The 9,381-nt window shown below is 36.9% G+C and overlaps 1 protein-coding gene and 1 long non-coding RNA gene across 2 annotated transcripts in view; one reads left to right on the top strand and one right to left on the bottom strand.

Moving 5' to 3' along the window:
* The first annotated feature begins 4,324 nt into the window (after positions 1 to 4,324).
* On the top strand, positions 4,325 to 5,068 carry LOC134219238 (uncharacterized). The gene is made up of 2 exons (XR_009981520.1): positions 4,325 to 4,644; positions 4,704 to 5,068. It is a non-coding gene; the product is annotated as an uncharacterized LOC134219238 (long non-coding RNA).
* Positions 5,069 to 8,892: 3,824 nt separating this feature from the next.
* Positions 8,893 to 9,381, bottom strand: part of LOC134227696 (DDRGK domain-containing protein 1) — a 47,788-nt gene continuing 47,299 nt past the window's right edge. Inside the window, exon 6 of the transcript XR_009983730.1 lies at positions 8,893 to 9,219. The gene's annotated coding sequence lies outside the window, so the exon portion shown is untranslated. The remainder of the gene's footprint in view (positions 9,220 to 9,381) is intronic.

The raw sequence follows: 9,381 nt of genomic DNA, 5'->3' as shown, positions 1-9,381 counted from the left end.
TAAACATTCATATTAAATATCTACGACATTTTATTCGTAGAGTAATCCGGAAGCATCATTCAGATGAATAACATATTGCAATATGTATTATTCCAATACTTCCCCAAAGAGAAACTTCTGTTGGAAGACTTGAAGATGGTATACATCTAATGAACATACAAATCGTCTTTATTGTGTCGTTCAGCACATACGAATACAATATCATTTATGCGATATTTACCACAGACTATAGACGTAAATATTTTTCCTGTGCAGTTTCCTTTAGAAATAAAGGTAGAGTATTTTTCATCTGAATACAAATCCTCCCATTGTTTTCAAATCTACTTAGACAGTCGATTGGATATCATCTATCTAAAACCTGATGTGAAGTAAATTATTTGAAAAATTAATAAACGCTTTTAAACCGTCAATATCCCAAGGAAATGATTCTTTTCCCAGTAGGTATCTGTGTAAAATAGTAAATTTTTATGCGTTATGTATGTATGTATGACCTAATAATTTAATTGAAATTTGTATATGATTCAATTATTTACATATTTTATTGTAAATGTGCTCTTAAGCTCATCATTTGAGCTTGTTTGATAGGAGCACGGTATTAGGCAATTTTCTGCGCGGTATTTGGAATCTTCTTCGGAATGTACGCGGTATTAGGCATATTCATAAGTCAAATGTCGAATACTATTTTCTTCATTTTTTTATGAGTTGAAGTACAAAACATATTTTTCCCTTCAAATGTATTTAATATTGATTAAAGCGACATAGTTTTTAAGGGTTATTGTTACAAATTGAATTTTATATAGCGAATTTATTGTGGACACGTCCTTAACCCCACGGTAATAGGGCATGTCACGGTACTAAGGTATGGAAATCCATATATTGTGTGCGTGTCTTTCGTGTATGGCGAAAAAGCTTTCACCACTACTATGGGAATGTAAACTTATGCTTCTTATAAGACGCCGTAAACTTATGTAAACTTATGCTTCTTATAAGAAGCCGTGCAAATATGTACGTCACCATTTGCTGTTTACATTTTCCATAATCTACTAAAACACTTGCATTTGGTCTTCTTCCTCACCTTCTATCTATTTCATTGCATGATTGCTATCAAAACTATAGAGCAAGATGCAAACACCTCACCGAGGTTGCTCAGCCCAATAACCCAAATTTTAGTAAATTCAATATTCTCTATTTTGGGTTGATTAAGGTCCGCTTTAGATAAGTTAAACTCAGCTTTGGGTAAATTGTTTACATGGGATTATAGATAGTAGAATCTAGAGGCCTGAATAAGAGAAACGCGGATAGGTATGTGCCGCCAATCGAACCGTCAAAAAACAGCAGCCAATCGAGCAGGAGACCTGTCAAGCAGCCAAAATGTTGGCTCAAATACTGAAAACGGCCAAATGTGATTTTAGGCCATTTTAAATAAACAAAATTTAATGTATTTTACATTAGTTTGCAATAATATATGCAAGTCATTTATAGATTATGAAATGAAATTCCATTGTTTATTGGATTCTATTGTTATGTGATGTGGACACATAAAATAGCGGATTGTGAGATTTCATCTACATAAACCATTTCTTCCTATTCATCTGGGTGGTGCGAATAGAATCGATTTGGTTGTCAAACTGAAGCCAAACTTTTCTATTGTGCCGGAGCCAAACATTGATGATTGTGGTTATGTTCGTTTCAGATCCTATATTGAGAAGTATTGTTATTATTCGGGAAAAAAAGAAAAATAAACTTGGTTTGAGTTTTGTATTCTTTGTAACAAATATTTTTATATTATATTTCGAGTGAAAAATTAGTAGGAATGCAATTAAAAAGCACTCGTTACGAAATTTCACGAGATTCAACAGCTGATTGGAGAAGAAATGTATGTAAACCATCGTAAAGTCATGTAGAGCCTCGCACATTTGTGCGCCCTCATGCAGCATGGAAAGAGAAAATCGAAGAGCGGGAAATGTTTGACAGCCAAGTAACTGCAAAATAATTTTGCTTATGGGATTGATTTCAAAATATCCCTCTACTCGCTTGAGAGCAGAAAACCGGCTCTATCCGCAGCACCCAGCTATTCATGTGTTGTTCTTTGATGAAGAAGATTGAATGCAGTGATGGCAGAGTTATATTTTCTATCCGCGTTTCTCTTATTCAGGCCTATAGTAGAATCTATAGATAGTAGAATCTATATATGTAGATGAGCGCATGCTTTCGCTGTCGATTTTTTTGCCCGTGCACACGCGCATATGACGTCACTGCCCTTAACGTTTCCATTGAAATCGTGACGTCATGCTCGTTTGGAGACACGTTTGACAGTTCGTTTGGAGACAGAGGATTTATCTTCGCTCATCTATATATTCCACTATCTATAGCAAGATTTTTTTTATGTACAAGTTATCCGACTTCGTCAGTGGATTGGAATAACCAGCGCGGGGGGGAAACATACATTTTCAGTGCAAAACGTAAACAAACGAGCATAAATTCCATACAAAAATCCAAGATGGCTGAGTTGGGGATATTGACAAGTCGGATAACCTGTACATAAAAAAATCTTGATCTATCCAGTTTTCCGCGAGCGGTAATGGCCGCCAGCTTGCCTGCGGGTTAGACTCTGATTTGACGTTTCTGGAGGTCAACTTCACCCACCATTCGAGCATTTTGATCAATGTGGTATATAAGAAGGCTTGAATTCACTGAATCAGCACCTTCTTATATGCAACATTGGTCAGAATGCTCGGAGCGGTGGGTGCAGTTGACCTCCAGACACGTCAAATCAGAGACTGAACCGCAAGCAAGCTGGCGGCCATTACCGCTCGCGGAAAACTGGATAGTAGAATCTATAGATGAGCGAAAGCATGGCTGAGTCGATTTTTTCGCCTTTGCACACGCGCATATGACGTCACAGCCTTTAATGTTTCCATTGAAATCGTGACGTCATGCTCGTTTGGAGACGCGTTTGACAGTTCGTTTGGAGACAGGGGATTTATCTTCGCTCATCTATATATCCCACTATCTATACATGGGATTAACGGCAAACTACCTAGTGCCAGAAAAGACATTTTACTCAAATTTGGGTTATTGGCCCAAACCACGGTTTTGAGTGCAAACAACCCACTTTTGGGTAGTTTTGGTTTTCAATGTGGTTGAGAAGCCACTACCCCGACTACCCTAGGGATCCTATATTAAGAGATGTGCGAATACTTTTCCAGACGATTTAGCAACGCTGTTACCACTGTTAAACAAACGCTGCCAGCACTTGCCGCAGTGAAAAATGTTTAGGCTTACACCTGACTTTACATTCGAAGACACTTTTTGATTATTTTGTCTATCCTCTAGCAGTGCATTTTCGCTAAAATTAAAGAGCAATACGAATGAACACGATATAAGGCATCAACTAGACTACTTTTACTTACGAAAGCAAAACAAATTGTTTATTCGATAAAACTTTTAATTAAATCTATTTCACCAAAATCGCAATACCTTTCGATATGCAACAATAACGATGTTCATTTGGCTCAGATTTTGACAGTTCTCAATGCTCGATTGGCTCAAGATGGCCGCTTTCGCATATCTCTGAATGTAGGATCCCTAGACTACCCTAGGGATCCTACACACTTAAAATAAATCGCCGAATTCGGTAAAATTTTACCGAAATCTCAACAGCAGAACTGTTCGGTAAATAATTTAACTGATTTTCGGTGATTTTGACAGTTGGGCAATGGAAAAAATTACAAAAAATCTGTAAAATAAATTACCGAACAGTTCTGCTGTTGAGATTTCGGTAAAATTTACCGAATACGGTGAAATGAGTTAAGTGTGTATATTAAGAGATGTGCGAATACTTTTCCAGACGATTTAGCAACGCTGTTACTTTCGTAATAAAACGCTGCCAGCACTTGCCGCACTGAAAAATGTTTAGGCTTGCACATGACTTTACATTCGAAGACACTTTTGATTATTTCGTCCATCCTCTAGCAGTGCATTTTCGCTAAAATTAAAGAGCAATACGAATGAACACGATATAAGGCATCAACTAGACTACTTTTACTTACGAAAGCAAAACTAATTGTTTATTCGATAAAACTTTTCATAAAATCTATTTCACCAAAATCGCAATACCTTTCGATCAGCAACAATAACGATGTTCATTTGGCTCAGATTTTGACAGTTCTCAATGCTCGATTGGCTCAAGATGGCCGCTTTCGCATATCTCTGAATGTAGGATCCCTAGACTACCCCATAAAACATTTGACACATGGAAAATTTCCTGATACACCGACGAATACACCCCTGAATTTAACATAATATTATGACATATGTAAATTTAAAAACAAAAACAACGAATGTCATGTAAAATAAACACATCAACTGCGTATTACATATTAAAAAAAAATCTTTGCCAAATAAAACAAAGTTTTTTGCCAAATCAACATTGTAAAGCAATGGAAAAATGTCCATACAGAATGTGTTAGCAATCAGCTCTCTAATGTCATTGGGAATGGCTAGCCTGGCAACTGTTATCCATTTTTTCCAACGTGAAGCAAATTACACGGAATATGAGTATTTGCAGCAACAGGAAAATCCCGAAAGCTTCCGACCGAATTACAACCGCGTTACCTGGAATGGACCAATCGGTGAAGATAGGTACCCATGTACAATTTGTGTAGGATGCGGATGAATTATAGCGTTACCAACTATTTCAGAAACTTTTGTGCGATTTGTAGGGCTTGTATAAAGTACAACAACAAACGCAAAACTCTGGAATGCCAACACAGTTTCCACGAAAAATGCATCAACCAATGGTTAATTGTAAAACAGACATGCCCAATTTGCCGGATGGTATTGACTAGCCCGAGCTAGCAGTTACTTTTCTTTTGAAGTAATTCCAAAGTACTTAAATGTAAATAAATAAATCATCTGCTTCTTTCGTACCTTTGATATAATCAAAAGTAAAAAACATCTGAGATTATAAAATTATATGTTTACGATGTAAGATAAACCATTTTTTGTCAATTTATATATTTTTTAAGTTTTTATGTGCATACAAATAAAAATCCTTGTATATCTATTTCACTTAAATTATTATGCAAGAAATAAAGAGTAAACGCTCTCATCCTATTACGATTACAATTACGAGTTTTTTTACCGGGCCGTGGCCAATCTACGTTGTATGACAAAAGGCAATACGTTTACACTGCTGGCTTAAATTTTCAACGTAACGATTACTATATAGATCTCATGAAACAATGTGAACTCGACTCGTGGAAAACTTATTCCAGGTTATCCGAGGCTTGTGATAGACCCTTTATCACAACGGATTATTTCATCCACCAATTGGTAGGCTCGAGCGTCCCGTCAAAAGATATTTTAGTTACTAGATAAAGATTGTCGCTGTCGTCGCTGTCCGGAACATCTTTTGCTGGCGAGGATAGGGGAGTTAAATGTCAAAGAAGGAAAATCCATACGATTTGACAGGTATGTACCACACATGTTTCGGACAGCAGAACAAATCGCGAAGTCGAAGCAAATTCTGCTCTTCCCTCCTATGGGAAACCCCATTGCTATCTGTCAGAGTTTGAGTGAAACATGGCCGCCATCTCCTCCTCTCTGTTGCTCTACTGTAAAAACCCGTAAAGAACTGTCATTGGTTGTGTGAAGAATTTTGCTTCGACTTCGCGAAAGGGAACCGAAGCGACAATCTTTATCTAGTAACTAAAATATCTTTTGTCCCGTCCTTTGCTTCATAAGGGGTCCGAAAGAGTTCAGTTTCAGGGCATTAAATTTGTGAGAGAATAGAAGACACACGCTTAAAATCAATAACACAGAGATATGTTTGCTTCACACAAAACGGACCTAATGGAACGTACACACGGTCAAGCAATTTGACCAACATTGACTTCACCTCTCGTTTATTCAAACATCCATCAAGTTTCACCAACAGCGATACGAAGAATCGACCAACAATATCACACACGAACGACCGAAGCGCCAACTTGAGCACCAACCATCAAAAAATATATGGGGGTTTGTGCAACTTCACTACAAATGCTCCAACATGTTCGGCGAACCTTGACTCCACCCCCGACAACTCAAACCAAAATCAAACCGTTTTAATTTTTTTCCAACCGAGCCGCCAACTGTCAAATGGTTGTTCGAACAACTTCACACACGTTCAAACAAAGCAGCAACCGAAGCGTTTTCTTGGGGGCGGAGTCAATGTTCGTCAAACTGCTTGACTGGTGTGTACGTTGCATAATGCAGAACAACACCTAGATGAGCGACAGTTACACAGCCACAATAGATCGTGTGGTTCTATTGAAGCTTGGATTTCAATATTTTCAACGGTATTTGGTTCCTCATGCAACAAGGAATCTGTACAAACGTTTACATGTAGAATAGGACCGTTATCACGACCGTACGAGGGATTTTTGTGCCTGTGTAACTGTCGCTCATCTAGGTGATGTTCTAAAAGATATTTTAGTTACTAGGGTAAAATGCCCAATAGTGGACCCCCTAGTAGCGAAATTTTGCTCTTCCTGGCATAACGAGTGGAAATTTTCAAAATATTAATTTTGCGTGATATCTAATATCAAGCTCTGCATCTCCTCTTTACGATACATACATAAAACGCTCAAATACTCAATGTTATTCTTTAAAATTAACATGGTAAAGTCTGACTAAATTTACCCTATAGTAGACCCCCTGGGGGTCCATAATAGGAAATTGGTTCCCTATAGTCGACACTTCATTTGATTTTCATGTTTCGTTTCGGGACGTTCTTTTTCCCTATTATGGACCCCCCAAAATATTCCTATAATGGACACTCTCGTGTTTATTTTTTATAGAATTGTAAAAAATCAACTAATTTTACTTTCCATAGCATTTTCAATGCATGTAATCAAATCATAGGACTGTAAGGTAGGTTCTCCCGATGGAATTTCATGGCAAAATGTTTCCATTATGCTGTAATAATGAAAAAATGTCTGGAGGGTCCACTATTGGTTGGGGGTCCACTATTGGGCACTTTACCCTAGATAAAGATTGTCGCTTCGGTTCCCTTTGTTCTGCTGTCCGAAACATGTGTGGTACATACCTGTCAAATCGTATGGATTTTCCTTCTTTGACATTTAACTCCCCTATCCTCGCCAGCAAAAGATGTTCCGGACAGCGACGACAGCGACAATCTTTATCTAGTAACTAAAATATCTTTTGATGTTCTGCATTAGGTCCGTTTTGCGTGAAGGAAACATATCTCTGTGTTATTGATTTTAAGCGTGTAGAGGAGAATGTGAGCGGCTTGGGGTCTGTTCAAATATTACGTAACGCGAAAAACGCGATTTTCAAGAACCCCCCACCCCCTCATAACAAGCTGTAACAATTGGCGATTTGGCGTTGCAAGAAAAAGAAGAAGCAGAATGTCGCGCATTCGAAAAATTAGCACGAGAAAGGATAGGAAGAACATTTTAAAAGACTTCTCAAAAATTCTAGAAGTAATTTATTTAAAAACGGTTATCAGTACGGGGTTGGAAATGCTTAATACTGTTAATAAAATGAAACATCAAAAATAAAATTTTGAAATCTAAATTATACATCTATTATGCAGTGCAAAAGAATTCCAACCCCGCGCTGATACTCGTTTTTAATTAAATTACTTTTAGAATTTTTGAGAAATGTTTCAAAATTTTCTTCCTATCCTTTCCCGTGCTAATTTTTCGAATGCGCGACATTCTGCTTCTTCTTTTTCTTGCAACGGCAAATCGCCAATTATCTCAACTACCTACCCCACCCCCTAAGCGTAACGTAACAATCTAAATATTAAATTTTAATAAAAATCTTCTTTTTTAATAGAATTCGAAGCATAATACGATAAATTGTTACTAAGTGTAAGGGTTATATTATATAAAAGAACGAAAATAATTTAAAAAATATTAAGTTTATTTTTCTCTATATGATAAATTTGTTACGCGTAACAATATTTTGAAACACCCCCACTCCCGTATATTTTGGTAACAAATCGTAACAAAAATTGAACAACCCTCCACCCCCTATTGCGTTACGTAATATTTGAACAGGCCCGGGTCTGTTCAAATATTACGTAACGCGAAAAACGTTGTTTTTTAGTACCCCCACCCCCTCGTAACGATCCATAACAATTTTCAGAACTACTCCCACCCCTATGCGTAACGCATAACAAATGCTGTTTTTTTAAAAAGATCAAAATTTTGGTAGAATTTGGAGGTCGGTGCAATAAATTATTATGTATTGTATATTTCATGCTTTTTTAATAAGATAAGATAATAAATATTTTTGATAATAAATATAATAAATATTTTTGAAAAACATTGATTGTTTTCTCTATATGCAATTGACTTGTTACGCGTAACAATATTTCGATGGACCCCCTCCCCCTAGATTTTTCGTTACGAATCGTAACAAAAATTAAACAACCCCCCACCCCCTATTGCGTTACGTAATATTTGAACAGGCCCTCTATAAAAATACTACAATAAGAGATCGGCGAAGACGCCATCTTGTTTCCAATCGAACCGTCAAAAGCGGTTCCAATTCGACTTGTTTACTTTTTGCATCCATAAGAAGCAAGCAAGTGATGCCAGTATTATTTTCACGATTTCATGCATTTTCATACGTTGCCATTTCGACAGTTTTTCACTCCGCCGGTCTCTGGTTATAGGGTGGCTAGGTATTTACGTTCGATTCAAGCGAGTTGCTCAATTCACCTGCCTTGTCTAAACGTAGCATAAGGGATTAGAAGAGAATCGGAATTTACTAGGTCAACGGCGTATTTTTAATGACGGGGTAAGGCTTTCTCTAAATATCTGATCGTTGATTTATTCCAATCTTTATTTTAAATTAGAAATCAATCTATGCATCTTATTCATTATTTTTTGTATGTATTTTACGAATAAAACTTAATCAATACTAAAATCAAATGATTACCACCTAACTGTCATAATTATTGCTTCGCTGTTTTCTACAATTTAGATTACCGGTGTGATATAATTCTAATCGCTAATCACTCACCCCCATAGTCGTAAGATGCAATCAATTCAGGCTTCAATGGGCTTTCTACAATTCGGGCACTCTTTTGAGTGCTTAAGCAATATATTCACGCATTCTCTATGGAACAGATGAGCACAGGGCAGCTTCGTTGTGGCACCACCGTATTGAACGGAAGATAGACAAATAGTGCAGATGACTCTAAAAAATAAATCAAAATCAAAACGTTTACTCAATTACTTTTCATTTATATTCAATATTCTACAGAATCTACACACTTAAATTAGATTGCCGACCTCAGCAAAGTTTTTGCCGAGATCTCGGTAATTTTGTTTACCGAAATTCGGCGATTCTTTAACCGAA

The sequence above is a fragment of the Armigeres subalbatus genome, chromosome 3 (genome assembly GCF_024139115.2).
Source record: "Armigeres subalbatus isolate Guangzhou_Male chromosome 3, GZ_Asu_2, whole genome shotgun sequence".
NCBI classification, from domain to species: Eukaryota; Metazoa; Arthropoda; class Insecta; order Diptera; family Culicidae; genus Armigeres; species Armigeres subalbatus.
This window is presented reverse-complemented; position numbering and strand designations above follow the sequence as displayed.